Genomic DNA, 17,265 nt, shown 5'->3' with positions numbered 1-17,265 from the left:
GAATAAATAAATAAATAATAAAATAAATAATAATAAGAAGAGTTTGAAGAAGCAGGTTTTTTTATTTGGATTCACACAATTCAGGCTACAGAAGCATTGTTAGTCTTTTCTGGATTCTCTGCAAAACCTGGCCTGGATTGTTCTCAAATACTACCCAGTTGCAACTGCAACAAAAACATGAGCTGGCCTTCTAAATACTACATTTGCCCAGCTGAATGCCTGCATTGTGCACTCAACCCCTGCTCTGCTTTGAACTTAGTGTGGAGGCATACCTGCTTCAGGCCTGAGCAAAATCACTGAGCTGAATATGCAACGCAACATGGGTGGTTGGAACTGTTGGGAATTCTCTCTGGTAAGAGAAACCCTTTTCATTATAGCAGAGTACACAGAGGCACAACACTGCAGAATTTGGTTAGGCATGCGTGTATGCTGAGAGTAAAATAACTTGGAGCCAGTTCATAGTTTCAAATCAATATAAGGAGTATTTATTAGAGAACTCCATTCTATTTACGAAAGTGGGGAGATAGGATATTTAATCTATCTATCTAGCTGAATGCGGATGGATTCTGCATCTCTGCACACATGGTGCAGGGAGAGAGGAGCTTGCATGTTGCAAGGGATAAGGAAGGGAGGAGAAAGGGGAAGAGGAACTGGCAAGAAGGAAGGAAGGAAGTCCCTGAGATTAGCAATCTACCTATCAAAGGGATAGTATCAGAGTAGTAGAGAAGGAATGACCAATGTCTTGATCCTCTAGCCCTCTGACTCACTAGTTTGTCCTCCTATGTCATTGAGACAAGAGACAGCACATAGTCCTTCACTTCCAACAGGAACACCAGCTGCGCTACTGCACATGTGTAAACATTGTCAATGGTGTCGTGCCTTGGGGTAGCTCCGTTCCAGCATAAAATTGCGTAGATGGAGTTGTGCAACAGGACACTCATTATTTCCAAATAAACACATTTATACAAGTAGACCGGGCTTTTGGAGGGAGCGGAGAGATGCAAAAATTGCTCTCCCTTTCCTGTATGCCCCTGTTCAGCTGTGCAAAGATTCCTTCAGTGCAGGAATGCTGAAGGCTTCTTGCAGACCTGCAGACCTCCATAGCCCTTGTCTCATTGCTGGATAGCAGCAGATCATATTGGCCATTAATTCCTTACTCTCTTTGGGTAGCTGCCTGCTCCCCCAACTCATCAGCATTAGCTATGGTAGGGGAAACAGTTTCCCTAGCATCCAAGTAATTTCCAGCATTGTAGTATAAATTCCCCAAACAAGTTGATGACTCAAGTCATGGGCATGAAACCAAATTTGCTTGACGATCCAGGAGAAATTTGCCTGAGGAGAGAAAACCTTCAGGGAAGTTAACCTTCAGGCCCTGTCTTCTCACCTGTGTATCCCTGATGCTTTTAAAATCAGACTCCCTATTTTTCAATATATTTGTGTGAGTTCCATGTTCAAACACATAGAGACCATTCTCAGGATTGGGCAGGCAGGGTGGCGGGCGGGCGGTGGGGAAGGCTGCAGAAGCCTTCCTTCCCTGAAGACAGTCCACTGCTGCCCCAGGGAGCACAGAGACACAGGGCCGGGACACATCATCCCAGCCCCTGGAAATCCCACAATGCAATGTGCAAGTGCATTGTGGGTATCTCCCCAGTGTGGTGCATTGTGCAGTGCATTGCCCAGTGCATTGTGGGTATACCCCCAGCGATGGGCGGGTGCCCATCAGAGCTTCAGTGCTGGCTGTTCACATGTTCAGGGAACGTGGCTGAGTGCTCACTCCCTTAACCTCATTTATGAGGCTAGGCGAGCTTGTCGCCGAGTTGTCGCTGAGAGCCACATGCCTCCTGGTGGTTTTTACAGGCAGCAAAGCCCAGGCTTGGCTTCCTTAACCCAGTCTTGGTCTTCTTGTGAGAACAGCCTCATAGAATCGCCACCATCACATTTCGTTTTGCCCTAAATAACCCGTCAATTGACAGTAAGATCAGACTGTGACCAGAAAAACAAGAAGGACTGGCGACAAGATTATATAATTCACTGTACCTAATGAGGTTGCTGATTTAGGAAAACAACGCCCAAATCCATCTCCTGCACCTTGACCCTCTTATCCTTCTCCATTTCCAGCACGTGTCTGGAGCCTTTAAGTAACCCCTTGTAAGTTCTGTAAAAATAATAATCAGCCATTCTTCTTTCTTGTACTAGAGATAATTTGAACAACAGCTAATGTTTCGCTTTTGAATTGATTCCTATTTTATGCTTTAATTTCCTCTTGTCAAAATTAGTGTATATTGTCCTTTAGACTAAGAATAGATTTCCTCTCACAGTTTATGATTTAACAAATTTCTCCATTCGTCTTGGAGCTCGGTTTTAGTGTTGCCATCACAGACTATTATTTCCTGTTTTAGTTTTTCAGCTCTTTGGGGGAAGACATGTATAGTGGCTCCTTTGTTTAGGAAAAAATGAATCCAGCAATCACAAATCTTTGAGTGTATTCAGTAAGCTCTTTTTCTTCCCAGTGCACTATTTACCACCTGTGGGTTTTCTTCATTTCTAGAAAACACTATTATCTCAAATGGCCTATTTCTAATTGTGATGGATTTAATTGCTTGGATACACAAGTCTGTTGCTAGCTGGACAGATTCAAAAATAAAGGCTATCAGGGTACACATGTCTCAGGATGAAATGGGAATTCCACTTATTGCTTCTGTCCTTAACTGCAGTGGATGTCACCAGGTTTATGACACCATTTCGGGAATTATTGTCCCCTAAAGAAGTATTTCAATTCCGGACCATCTCTGTGGGAGATCTCCATAAAGAATCTTCCTTCTACCATATCTTTTCCCACTCTGTACTTTATTTGAAATGTGTGGTGTCACAGCAGCAACATTGCCGTCAGCCAGTGGTGCTTCAGCTGGTTTTGGGAAACTGACAACAAAAGCACACATATCAATAATTCTTGGTTTAGGGGAAAAATCCGAAGAAACAATTCAAGCAGAAGAGACTGCACTAAAACCTCACCATCCAGTCCTAAGCTTTTAAACAAAAACTCTTTGAACATGGAGGTAAGATCTATTATTTTTCCATGGGCAGAAAGGAGTGTGAAGTTCGGTTTCCCTGTTATTTTGACTCATATATTTTGACTTCATGTATCCTGTGTATACACCCCATGGAGAACTGTAATTATCCCAGGGTTCATATGGGGTATACATGTAGCATGTATATTTTTTAAAAATAATGTATATAGTTTTTAACACATCATTTGGCAAGTATGAAATACATGCTGTATACCGCAAAAATGTTATAATGTGGGATAATGCTGTTTGTCAAACCAGTTATAAAATATTTAATGAAGCAACTCCTTGTTTAAAATGAGGCATTTCTGATAGTGGTACCAACTCATGCTGGAAAAGCCTCACAGCATTACAAGTGGCAATGTCAACTGGCCCCAGATCAAAGCTTTTTGCAGGATTAAGCCATAATTTACCTGGCTCAAATGTGGAGGTGGTGAGATGGAAAGAGAGGATTCACTCATATCTTTCACCCCCAACCAATGTTTCTGAAACCAATGGGAACCTTGCCATATTGACATTCAGGGAGTTGAACACATGGAGGTGAGCAATCAGTGAAATTCCTAATAATTCTGCTGCTATGAAACCCCAAGGCAGAAGATAATCCAAGCTAGTAAATCCTCTCTTTGAGAACAGCAGTTCTTGTTTATGAGCTCTTTAGAATTTCTATTTATCAGCAAAAGGCTGCTTGCTGGACTCTTTGTGTTGCTGTTTATTAGGGTATGATCTGATATTGTCTTTGTCTAGATTTAATTATGCATGAAACCCCGCAAAAACCAGGCAGTAATTGATAGTATTTCTATCATTGTTTTGGTTGGGGCTTTATCATCTTGCTTGGGATCAAGAAAAAACACAGTAACTGTCTTATTGTCATATATAAGAAATAAAACCAGCTTCAAACACAAACATGAGCCAAATTCAGACGTAATGCAAAACTGGAGTTAATGGGGCAGAGGTTGGAACTCTGTTACATCAGCATTTGTGCAACTGCAGTTTCAAGCCGAAAGTGACCTGTGGTTTCCGTCGCCAAACTCCAATTTGAAACTTCAGTTTGCAGGAAGGTTCACCATCGAGACTCGAGGTCTGGCCACCAAAATGTTAAGTCCAAACACAGAGGCCATCATAACCACAGTTTTGAGCTGCTTTTGGAACTGCAATCATAGAGAGGGCATCTCAGACCCACCAAGGAACGCAGTAGCTCTATGTGGATCTCGATGGCTGTGGATCTTGATGGCTGCCTCTCGGCTGAAGTGCCATGCCCCCACCACCCTCCTTTCTCTTTCCCATTCTGCCTGGCAACAGTGATGGGTTCAGTGAATTTAAAGAGACACTACCCTTTGGGGTATTCTTTCTGCCACTGTCACAAGGGATTGGTTGCCCTCCCCAGATAAAGAGAGGAAAAGACAGGGATAGTGAACAGTGGGGAGGCAGTCCCACCCATGGCTGCACATGTCTTGCTGTTCCAGCCAAATTGGTAGTCACCTGTGGAGAACCATGGGTGTGCACAGCACAGCATTGTACAGCAGCTCTGCACCTCAAAAAGGGCACCTCTAATGGATTGCTGTGCCCCACAAAAATTCCTCAGTGGTTTTGTCCCTAACATGATGCCTCTTATGGGGCAACTCGTATTCCTGTCCCACCCACAACCAACATAGGCAGCCTGACATAGGAAAGGTGTTACCTGCTTCACAGGTGTGCACCAACAGCAGTCCCCATTGTCGGGATCCTGGGCAGATGGAAGGTGGTGGGCATGGGGTGCCAATGCACCCACACCAAGGACACTCCTCTTCTGATCAAATGACTTTGCAGCTTTTAAGAGCTGGGGGCACAGTTACCAATTGCTGTGCTCTCCTGACAGCATTTCAAAATTAGTTCTCTGCTGTCAAATATGAGGCAGCTGAATTCCAGCAGGCCACCACTGTGGGGGTGCACACCTCAATACATTGCCACCCCCCAGGGTTCATTCTACATCCGAGTGTTTCCGGGCATGGATGTAAAGACCATGATAGGGGAGGAGGCCCCCATCACCCAGCCACTGCACCTCTCCAGTGGGGATGCTTGGATGAGAGGCTTGGTACACAAGAAGAACCTTGTCCTGCTCCTGGAACCGGGCAAAATTGTTAAGCCAGGGGCCCTTCAAGGCCACCCTTAGCCATGCTTGCGTCCTCCACCTTGTTCCTCCCTACAAGCACTCATTGCATCTGTCTTCAATGCCCATCCCAGTTGTCCTTGGTGGTATCTATCTGCAGCTGCCCCTTTGTTTGATGCACTCTACAGTGCTGTTGGGGGATGTCTGCAGTAGATACTCTTTATCTACTCTTGAGGCATGAAGGCAATATTCTTGCACCTATCTCGCATTGATCAGAGTAGCAGCCTGGCCACACCCACACATATCCATTCCTGCATGAGCATGCATGGGGCAGCCAGCCAATTGCATATACCCACCCTGATTGCCAGTCGTGTGACCACAGGAGTTTGTTGGCCCATGACATCTAGTTTCACATGGAAACCAAGCTGCTACAAACAGCCATACAGTCCCAGCAATCCTCTGCTGCCACAATATCTACTGGTGGCATTGGCATTTCCAGTGCCATGGGGAGCCATCAAGCTGAGGACTCCTTGAGAAAGGTCAGAGCAAAGGTGGTCTGCATGGAACTGTGGACAAGTGAAGGGGTGCAGGCCCAGCAGCAGAACCACTTTCACAACGAGGCAACCTATGGTTGGATCTCCAGCATTCTGACAACATGCAAAGAGAGGCTGAAGCACCTCAAGAAAAAATTGAAAGAGGTGACCTTGCACTACAAGCTCTCTGGAATGGCGTGCAGGACAATGGACCACTATGACATGCTGGCACCAGTCCTGCTGGAAAGGCAGGACGTTACCCTGGGGGCCACAGTGGGTACTAGATACTCAATGCCAGGTAGGAGACTGAGGGCCAGCCAGATGCCCGCCTTTACAACTGTGCAGGGGGTAAGCAGGCCCAATCAACTATCACCGCCCCCAGGAATTGGCAGCCCCCGGGACCAAGGCCTTGTTGTTTCTGAGGAGCTGTTTACTTACACTCCCTTGATGCGGTGTTCATTGCTGAGGTCAGCACAGGTGCCTGTGAGGTGGCGGCTGAAGGTGCAGGTTCTAGGGGTGTGCACAGAACCGGCTAGTCCAGTTCAGTTCAAGTCCAAACCGGACACAAAATGGACTGGGCCAGTTCAGTCTGGCACCCCCTCAACCCGCCCCCCCCAGTTCAGTTTGGTTGGGGGGCTGTTTCACAATTTTTAAAAAATCAATTTTTAAAATTACACTTACCCCCTCTCCAGTGGCGGCCCGTGAACGCGCCTTCAGGGGGTTGGCGGGAGGCAGCTTTATGAGTAAAGTAATTTGGGACTCACCTCTGCTGTGGTGGCACCTAAACACTATTTGGAGCTGCAACATGCCACCCAGAAGCCCCTATGGCGGGGAAGCGCCTCTGCCACTCACCTGGACATGTGGGGAGAGGCTCGGCTCTGTGGAAGGTGAGTTCCAAATTACTTTACTCTTAAAGCTGCCTCCCGCTGCCCCCCCCGGAGGCACGTTCAGAGGTGAATCATTTGCCCACCTAGACTTACACCATATAATGATCTAGTGTTGTTCCAGGGCATTCCAGCTGCCAGATCTTAATGACTTGAAGCATTGCTGTTGCCCCAGCGACCAACAACAACAACACAGCAAAAGAAGCAGTGAAAATGGCTAAAGAGGTAGGCCCAAAAGCCCCTCAAAATTTGGACAAACGTTTTCATAGGAATTTTTTCAACCCAGCTTCAGGGTGTGGTAGGGAGGATCAAGCTTGATAAGAATATCTATCTATCTATCTATCTATCTATCTATCTATCTATCTATCTATCTATCTATCTTTCTTTCATATTTTTATACTGCCTGATATGTACATCTCTAGGCGGTATAAAAAATTTAAATCACAATATAAAACAGAGTAAAAACAGTTATAATTTCACAAAATAAAGTTAAAACAATGTCGTAAGATAAAAACAAATTAAACAGTTTAAAATTAATTTCAATTAAAAGCCTGAGAAAACAAGTGCATCTTGAGGGTCTTCCTAAAAGCAAACAGAGAAGGACATGCTCTTATTTCAACAGGGAGCATATTCCAGAGCCACGGGTCAGCCACAGAGAAGGCCCGGCCCCGAGTTGCCCCCAAACGAGCCATCAGCAACCATAACTGGACCTCTCCAAAAGATCTCAATAGGCAACATGGTTCATGACAAAGAAGGCACTCTCTTAAGTGCCCTAGACCATTATGATTAATAGGCCTGTGTGATTATTTGTCTTCAAATGTTCAAAGCCAAATAATGTGCCCTCTTAAGTACCCTGGGCCCAAATGCTGAGAGCAGGGTCATTTGGAGGACAGCCTTGCTCCCGACACCAGCATAATTGTACACCTGCACAAGAGGTATGGTAATACACTGTTCTGAGCAATAGTAAGAGTTAAATAACCCTTCCCTCCCTGTGCTCTGCAGTTGCAATCCTGATTGATCCCCTCCACCACTGTTATTTAACCTTTAAAAAATGCACATACATAGGACCAAGTACAGTGGTCCCTCGACTTATGAAGTACTCGACATCCGAAGATTTCGACTTACGAACGACAAAAAATACTGGAAGTCGTTGCCGGTTTAGATGCGGCTTCCTCGACCTACGAATTTTTAGATGCGGTTTCCTCGACTTACAAATGTTTCCGGACCTCCGTGGATGCGCTTTTCGACTTACGAAAATTTCGACCTACGAATGTGCGTTCGGAACGGATTATCTTCGTAAGTTGAGGGACCACTGTATGCATTTAACATTCTAGGGTGCTTTCCAGATTGGACACTACAACATTGTCACTACGTGTCCGTTGAGCGTGCTTCCGTATTGCCTGTGTATTACCATCGCAATCCCTGTGCTGTCAGCAAGGTGCCGTTCACATTTCCAATGCCTTCTTTGGGGTTTTATTGCTGCGTTACAGTCCTACAATGTTTTTAAAAAACCCTGTATTTTCCTGTTGTAGAATGGTTCACAGATGCTAGAAAAGACTGCTCCCCCTGCCAGCAGCTTTGCGCAATATCCTTTATTTATGGTTTCAATATGATTCTGCCAAGCTGAAGTAAACTATTTTTGTATTACCATGTAATCTGGAAAGTGCCAAGGCAAGTTCACACAATGATTAAATGGGTAGGACAAGTGTCCTAACCATGTTTGGGTGCTGGGAATGCTCCTGTTTTGTGATCATGTGTGAGTAAAAAGTAAGTGAGGAGGAGTGGGGAGGGATCCTGTGCAAGCTTCTCTCTGGGGAGGAGGGCTTTTTTCTCCTACTTCATTAAACAGCTGGGTACAGCTCCTGGGCAGGACAGTGCAAACACTGCATACCCTCCCTCTACCTTGCTTTTTTCTTGCAAACGATTGTAAAATGGGAGTGTGCACAGCTCCCAAAACTGGGTAGGACAGGCATCATATGCAATTAATGATAGTGTGAACTAGCCTACTGTGTCATTTGGTCTTGAGTGTGGAGACTGACAGCCGGTTTTAAGAGAACTGAAGGGGTTCCAAATTTGGTGCCCATAATACCCTAGTATCTTCCCTGTCTAACAGGCTTTTCAGGTGTTTGAAATAATCCTATTTGAACAGAGACTATAATGGGGCAAAATAGCATGCCCCATGGGCAACAGTGACAGTATCATGCTGCTAGTTTTCAGAACAAGAGACAATATCATCTGACTTCAGTTTAAGAGCTTATCCAGATAATAATTCATAATAGAGTCTGTCCAGATGATGATAATTCAGTCATTTGGTGGTTGTTTGCTATTAGTTATTTTGTAAAATCCATGCAGGGGTTGTGTTAATCTGTGATGACTGGTGTGAGTCAAAATATCCAAGCAGGACAGGCATGAGTGGAAACTTCGCAGTGGGATCTCTTGAGACCTTCAACACTACAGGTGCAAAGATCCAGGGGAGATGTAGTTCCCAGATGCAAAGATTCATGGGAGATGTAGCACCCATGGACCTTGTGGACAGGATGATGCTGTTGTGAACATTTGCAGCAGAGTAGTAACACAGAACATGGAAACGACCTCTTCTATGACTCCTTCCACCTGAGATGCTACCATGTAGCACCAAAGTTTTAATGGCCCCACAGTGAGGCATCCTCACCACAACCATCTAGAAAATTCTGATGGGAAAGAGAAGAGGAACAGATCCTGTAGAACTGATGCTATCTTTATAAATGGATTTGAACTTTGTAGAGCATTTCTGCTCAGCTTCTAAAGGGCTCAGAATTTGTAAACTGGGGAAGTTCATTCTGAATCTCTCCAATTCCAAAATGCATTTAACCTCCACCCCCCTCTCCCTCCCACCCTCCCTCCATGTTCTAATAAAGATAATCTTCACTTGTCTGAAACAATATTTACCACAAATATTTTTAGAGAAGATATAATTATTCTAGAACCGTCTGTTCTTTAAAATACCACCTGCAGCTTGCGTGCAGGCAAAATCAAAGGTCCCATTCTCTGCTGATTGATGTTGTATAAATACTGTGGTCAGGGATGACTTCCAAGGTTAAAGAGGGAAGGTGGTATATATTCTGTTGACAAAAGGAGCAGACATTGTGTTCCCATTAAGACCATGTAGAATTGTGCTGTGATTCATACCATTCAGAGGGCATACATGACACTGAAAAATATTTCCAATGACAAATGTTTGAGGCATAAAATAGACACTGGCAATACTTGGCATGTTGACCTCTGGCCATATTGAGCCACACTGTATATGACCTCTTAAAGTATAGTAAGGGAAATGTTCAGGGGAAATGCTGAAGAGCAGCAGAGACTCTAAGGAAACAAGTTGATGATGCAATCATCCATTCCTTTCAACATTCTTCTGGCCATCTAATGTTTAGCAACATGGAGCATGAGTTTCTATAAATACGTCTTTTTGGAATGCATGTACTGTATGTGCTACTGCCTCCTAGCCAGTTTCATGAATTGCCAAACTATATCCAAGGCATTTGTACTAACCATGACGTTTCATATTGTTATTATGAGAACAACATAAGACAAAGGACACTTATGGAGGCAGGGGATAGCAGTGAAAATTGATCCCCATCCTCTGCATGCTCTGCTCTTTGGGAAGGCTGGCTTAGTTAAGAGCAAACTCTCTGTGTGGGGATCCAGCAGAGCTGTGCTCAGGTTGCTGCGCTGGATGTCAGCCATTGTTTTTATTTTATTTTTACAGATGTACACAATATAAGTTACAGAACAACTTCCATATAATTCTCCCTAACCCAAAACTTTATAGAACAGAACAGAATAGAAGCCAGTTGTCTTTCATCCACACTTCAGTTCATAGGGTCAAACATGCAGGTTCTAGTTTTGGTAGGAGTGGTCATCTATTAGCGTTCTTGTGCTGCCATAATTAATTTTTGGCCTTTAATTTTCAGTTGATAGCAGGCTCGTGTTTAATAATGTTGGTTTCATTCAAGCATTAACAAGCATTATCAGGACATCTTCCATAGTGAAATAAAGAGTCAAAATTTTAACTGCTGAAAGACATATTGATTGTTTGGCAATATTTATCCAGAATCACCACTTCCTGAATTTCCATAAACAGAATGCAAAATATAGTATGTTTTACAACCCATGGCACTGACTCTTGCCACTGAGACATGTGATGTACAGTGGCTTAGACATCTGTTTGCACTTGTAATCTCTCCCTCCCCCCCACAACACACAAAATAAAACAAATGAAATATGCACGTCCATAAATCTGTCTCTTCTTCCATTCTTCTGCAATATTTCAAAAAAGACCTGACATTTGTAATCAGAGCTAGGTTTGAATGCTGTTTTCAGTTGATGCAATTCCATGGGTGTCTCCTTTTCTTCCCTGCCTTGAGTTATTTCACATATGAAAGTGATAAGGAAGGCAGAGGGTGCCAATGACAAGAACACGAACAATGTTAAAACAAAATGGTGCTAAGAGATCAAAGTGTCCTGAATTGTGTGCTGGATACCGTCTGCTTCAGGAAGGTTCCAGCTGGCAACAATTCCATTAACAGAGCTCAAATGCACAGTGATGTTCTTGAAGATGGAATGCTGAGCAGAATGGACATGCTTGAGGGCCAAGATAATTCTCTCTGGGAAATACTTATTTTCTTTCTTTCATGTCTCCATCACAGTGGGTGTTAATGCATTGTATTGCATAGTCCATAATGTAAACCAGGGGTTCCCAAACTTGGGTTCCGAGACGTTGTTCCGAGATGTTGTTGGACTACAGCTCCCATCATCCCCAGCCTCAGCGACAGAAGGCCAGTGAGATTAGGCATCTTGGAAGCTGTACTCCAACTACATCTTAGGATTCAAGGTTGGAACTCCTGAATTAAACAATGCAAAAATTCCTATATATTTCCAGTTTTTATATTATTATCTGGATATGTTAAAGGATTCAAATATAATGTTATTGTTGTTGGTAAAGGTGGTGTTTATTAATGGCAAAATCTGACTTTTCAAGGTATTATTTATTCACAATCTGATATTTTATTTTGTGCTGGTTTGCATAGCAACTGATAAAACTGGGCTGGGACTCCTTTAAAATACCATTATTAAGCGGATATATTTTATATGAGTTGGGCTGAAGGCAAATTGAGCGCTGCATTCCCCACCCATCACTCCGCCAGCAAAAAGGAATGTTCATTCCATATATTTAACATGTTTCATATGTCCCAGCATGCTGTCCAAAGATCAGAAAGTGTAAAGCATGATCCTACTCCTGTAGAGATCAATGGCAAATTTTCAACTGATTTCAATAGAATAGGATTTCAGGTAAAGGCTGAGAAAGATCAAAAGAAAGGCTCCCTGTGTATAACAGTGGGCAGCTAACATGTGTTTTCGTCATCACACTGGGTCTGTGTGGTTCAGTGAATAGAATGTGAGGAATGACTCATATATGTACTAGTAATGTGGCTATGGTACAGTCTGAAAATCGCATTGTCTATATCTTTGAGTGCACTCTTATGTGGAAATTTTGCCATCTCACAAAGAAGTATCATTTTGAAGGCACAGGTTATAAGAGAGAATACCTTCTCATTGAAACAGTAGCAAAGTTTAAGTTTCTTAATGTCATGGGCATAGTAATTTTGAACAATCACTTAACATACTACCTGAATAATTAGCCTGTGGGGCATTACCATAGAGGGGAGACATCTCTCTAAATTAAGCTGGCAACGGACTTACAATGGTGGCTTTACATATGCCATTAACAAGTTGGAGTCCATAGTTTTCTGTTTGCCAGGTGCTCACATGTGCCACTGTGCTTTCCAGCAACATGCTTTTAAAGAATGCATCGCACAGACTCTTTCTGTTGCTAGCAGGCACGTAACCTTGTGCTCTCACAGAACATCACTGAGTTTCGCATTGTTTCAGAGAATGCTCGGTCTCAGTTTTTGAATTGTACAAAGCTGCATGTGACTTGAACTCCAGGAGCACACCTGAGATCCAGCTTACAGAGAGAGTGCTGCTTCATTGATGACCTTAAAAATAGCAGTATCAATGCGTAGGGGTGTGCATGTACTATTCATGCTGAACCAGTTTGCCTTGAACCAGGCTGGTTTGGCAGCTTGATTGTGAAATTTTGCAACCCTGCCTTAAAAAACACTGCAGAGCAGAAGCATGCAGTCTGTCCCAACAAAGGACAACACGTTATGCTGAACACATAGTCAAAAAATGACCAAAAAAAGAATCACTCAGAATCCACTGCCAGCCACAGTGCCTGCACTGCAATAACATCATTGGCACAACTTGGTCTCTCAATGCAATTACTCTCACACATCCTTACTTTCAAGCAGTGCAACAGTTGCCACAGCAGCACCCTCAGCAGTAAGCATAGCTGTAAGCTCAAGTACAGCAACATCTTCAGCCACATTTTGACTGAGTGAGTACACATTGCAGTGCAGAACACAGATTGTAGAGCAGACCAGACCAGTGAGTGAAGCACAAGTTAGTTCAGACATAACCACATCAGCAGGGTTGACTCGGGGAGTAGGCCCATCTTGTCATCACCCACCATGACCAGCAGCATCACCCCTCTCTCTGCCTGCCAAGTCTGCTCCTGGATGGCTCTCGAACCCTCCCAGACATCTTGTTTTTAAAAACAACAACAACAACCACCTGAAGTCTTATCTCTGATGGGGGTGGGTGGGAGAAGCAGCACCTTTAAGGTGGTTATTTTAAAAAGTGGTGTGCGGGGTTGAGGTGGTCTATTGTGCACTGTAGCATACAAAAGCCAGAAAACTTAAATCTCCCCAGATAAAGTAGCAGTTTTTAGGGGGGGCATTTTTGGAGGGGAGCAATCAATGATAGGGGAAGGGGAAGGGAAGAGAAGGGAAGGGAAGGGAAGGGGCATGGGATTACTGTAGCCTTTCTAACCCAACCTCTAGTCCAAATGCCTCCCTTCCCAAAACTAGGCCCTATTTAAAGAACTCTCTTTTATAACTTGACCGGGGGGTGGGTAGGCTTACCTTCTGGAGTCCTCTGCTGGGGTCTTCGGCTTGAGTCTGCCAGGTGTTGGTCTTGGGCCAAACAGACACTGTGACTCAACAGCTGGGGGTAGGGTAGGTGGGCACCAGTCAGGCATTGCCCCCACCTAAAAAAACAACCAGGTAAAGGGAAACAGAGAAAGCCCAGCAGGCTGGGCACCAGACAGAAGTCGACACACCAGCCTACAAGAAGAAGAAGAAGAAGAAGAAGAAGAAGAAGAAGAAGAAGAAGAAGAAGAAGAAGAAGAAGAAGAAGAAGAAGAAGAAGTGGTGCAATGGCACACAGCAGCAGCAAAGGTGCAGCTTGGGACTGCAAGAGGCGGGGGGTTCAGTACAACACCCCAGTTATTACAGCCATTGGGGGCTGGCTACAATGAAGAAGAAATCCACAGAACAAGAAAAAATTCAAAAAGTAGCACCCAATTAAAGCCACTGGAGAGATCATTGTACAATTTATTTATTTTTTTAAGGAGAAAAAACATCAGCACTGTACCCCAGTAAATAAAGCCACTAGAGGCTGGCTGCAAGCAAGAAGAAAATCAAAAGAGGGAGAGAGAAAATTCTAATCAGCAACACCCTGTTAAAGCCACTGGGGCTGCTGGTACAATTTTTTTTAAAAAAGAATAGAAATAAAATAAGCAGTTGGGTTTGCAAGAAAATAAAAAACAAACAAACAGATAAGCCACAGGACATCACCAGTGCTGAGCTGTCTCTCTCGGATTCTTCTCTCTTGAGGTACAAAATGGCTCACCGTCTCTGCCTCCAAGCAGTCCCCTTAAATACATTTTGAAAATCCCTTCTTTGGCTCCCCACATCCTGTCCCCCGCTGCTAATGGGGGCACAGTTGCCCTTAACAACACTTGATTTGTATGATAACAAGCCAACCAAGAAGCAAGGAGATCTCAAGCCAATTGGAAGCCAATGCCAAAAAACCAATCAAGCAAAGGGAAAACACAGACAAAATGGTGTTCAAATCACTAGAATAAATTTGAGCTCAAATCAGGGTTGGTTCAAATCAAACTTGAATCAGGGTCTTTATTCCAAGGACAATTTGATTCTAGTTGGAATAACTCAAAATGGTCCAATTCAAGCTTGAATTGATTAATCTTGAATCAATTTGCACATCTCTAACCTGAAGTTCTCCAGATGTTGAAAGACTACATCCCCCATAATTCCAATCAGCAATTTATTGTTGGCCACCCCACTGTTGAAAGGATACCAAATAGATTAACTAGTGTGATGGCTGATGGCTAATATTAATAATAATATTATTATTATCAGAGCCCAGGGTTGAACCCTAAGCCTGTCCTAAGCCTGTAGGTATTTAGTAAAAATACAGGTGAAACTCGGAAAATTAGAATATCGTGCAAAAGTCCATTAATTTCAGTAATGCAAATTAAAAGCTGAAACTGATATATGAGACAGACGCATTACATGCAAAGCGAGATAAGTCAAGCCTTAATTTGTTATAATTGTGATGATCATGGCGTACAGCTCATGAAAACCCCAAATCCACAATCCCAGAAAATTAGAATATTACATGGAACCAAGAAGACAAGGATTGTAGAATAGAACAATATTGGACCTCTGAAAAGTATAAGCATGCATATGTATTCAGTACTTGGTTTGGGCCCCTTTTGCAGCAATTACTGCCTCAATGCGGCGTGGCATGGATGCTATCAGCCTGTGGCACTGATGAGGTGTTATGGAAGACCAGGATGTTTCATTAGCGGCCTTCAGCAATTCTGCATTGTTTGGTCTCATGTCTCTCATCCTTCTCTTGGCAATGCCCCATAGATTCTCTATGGGGTCAGGTCAGGCGAGTTTGCTGGCCAATCAAGCACAGTACACTGTATACTTTTCAGAGGTCCGATATTGTTCTATTCTACAATCCTTGTCTTCTTGGTTCCATGTAATATTCTAATTTTCTGGGATTGTGGATTTGGGGTTTTCATGAGCTGTACGCCATGATCATCACAATTATAACAAATTAAGGCTTGACTTATCTCGCTTTGCATGTAATGCGTCTGTCTCATATATCAGTTTCACCTTTTAATTTGCATTACTGAAATTAATGGACTTTTGCATGATATTCTAATTTTCCGAGTTTCACCTGTAGATGAACCTATTCCATCATGGGGGCCTATGTGGCTGATTTATGTAATGTAATAACTGGAACTTTCCTCTTGAGGCAACAGTAGCTGTGAGGAGGGTGTGACTATAGTGGGAGGCAGAGGTTAAAGGTGTTTTCCCCCTGCCATGGTCCCAATCTGAATTGCCCCCCTCCCATGATATTTACATTAGAAAATCAAGTACACAGGATTCAATCATACAATAGGTTTATCATCTAGTTTGGCCCTGAGACAGGTCTTTGTTGATGTTTTAAATATAGGCTTCTGGTTTCACAGGATATTTCCCCCTCTTTTTTTTGGTTTTCTTTACATCAAGTATTGTGGTGATTATAATATTTCCTTACAGCATTATAAAATTATAATATAATATTACATAAGCAATATTATGCTATTTTATTGCTATCCTTGTTAGCTTCCCTAAGGGAATCTGTACAAAGGAAAGCTAGATATTTTTAAATAAATAAATAAATAAATAATGAATAAATCATGCTCCAACTCATGTCTTTTTGAATGCCATTTTAAAATATGCACTGAAGAACCTGTCCATTACTAGATTAGCTGATTCATGAGACTGCTAAATCTGGCTGATCTGAAGAGGTGAGATGGAAGATGGTAGTTCTGAATTAGGCCTATGAGCCCTGATCAATCATGGTATGACAGAATGAGAGTGAATGATGCTGACAGCTTATTCAGAATTAGAGAGGACTGTTAGACGATGGGGGATTTTTTTTGTGAACAGGTTGTCCTGAATAGGTATCACAGGTTAGAACCTACAGAAGCAAATGTAGCATATGCTATGATTCATAATAGTTTTTGTAGCAAAGCACTAGCGAGAGGAAGGTGTCAGCATTTCATCCAGGCGGCTGCCAGTGGCCACAATCCCCAAGGGGGCATTGTTGATCATACTCAGCTTGTTCCAGCTTTGCCAGCTGGCTTTTTTGGGCCAATGACCGTTTAATCCCTTCCTCACTGTGCTCCTAGCTATGTCCTTGCAATAAATCTGCATCCAAGGGATTTGTAATGGGTGGGAGTGCCCACCCACCTAACCCGCACAGTGGGCAGAACAAGGGGGTGGTGTTCCAGAGAGGCAGGGGATTTCCATTCTTTGTGCCATGCCCAGTGCATGGTTTCGGCCACCTCTTTGTGGAGCCAGCACTCCCTTCCTCCCTTCCTCTTCATGCCCATGAGGCGCATGGGAATGGCTCATTTATGGCCCTCTTCCTGCACACTCACCCCAGTTCTTGGACAACTCAAACGCTGTTCTGTCAGAATGTGTGTGGGGTCCCTTTCCCCAAAATGGCCCAATTTTCCAGCCCATTGATTCCCTCCTTGGCAGGGAAGCGCATTCAACCTGGACAGATAGCAAGAGCAAGCCTGTCTGCCTTGTCTATCCCCCACCCCCACCCCATTCTCCCCCCATGTCCACTCTCTTTTGGACATGCTTTTTTCCTAAAGTACCAAGGGGGCCCTCCCAGAACTTTGACGCTGCCATGTGCATGCTGCCCCTCATGTGTCAGCA

Source organism: Hemicordylus capensis, chromosome 5 (assembly GCF_027244095.1).
Source record: "Hemicordylus capensis ecotype Gifberg chromosome 5, rHemCap1.1.pri, whole genome shotgun sequence".
NCBI lineage: Eukaryota > Metazoa > Chordata > Lepidosauria > Squamata > Cordylidae > Hemicordylus > Hemicordylus capensis.
The sequence above is the reverse complement of the archived record's forward strand: the minus strand, read 5'-3'. Positions refer to the sequence as shown.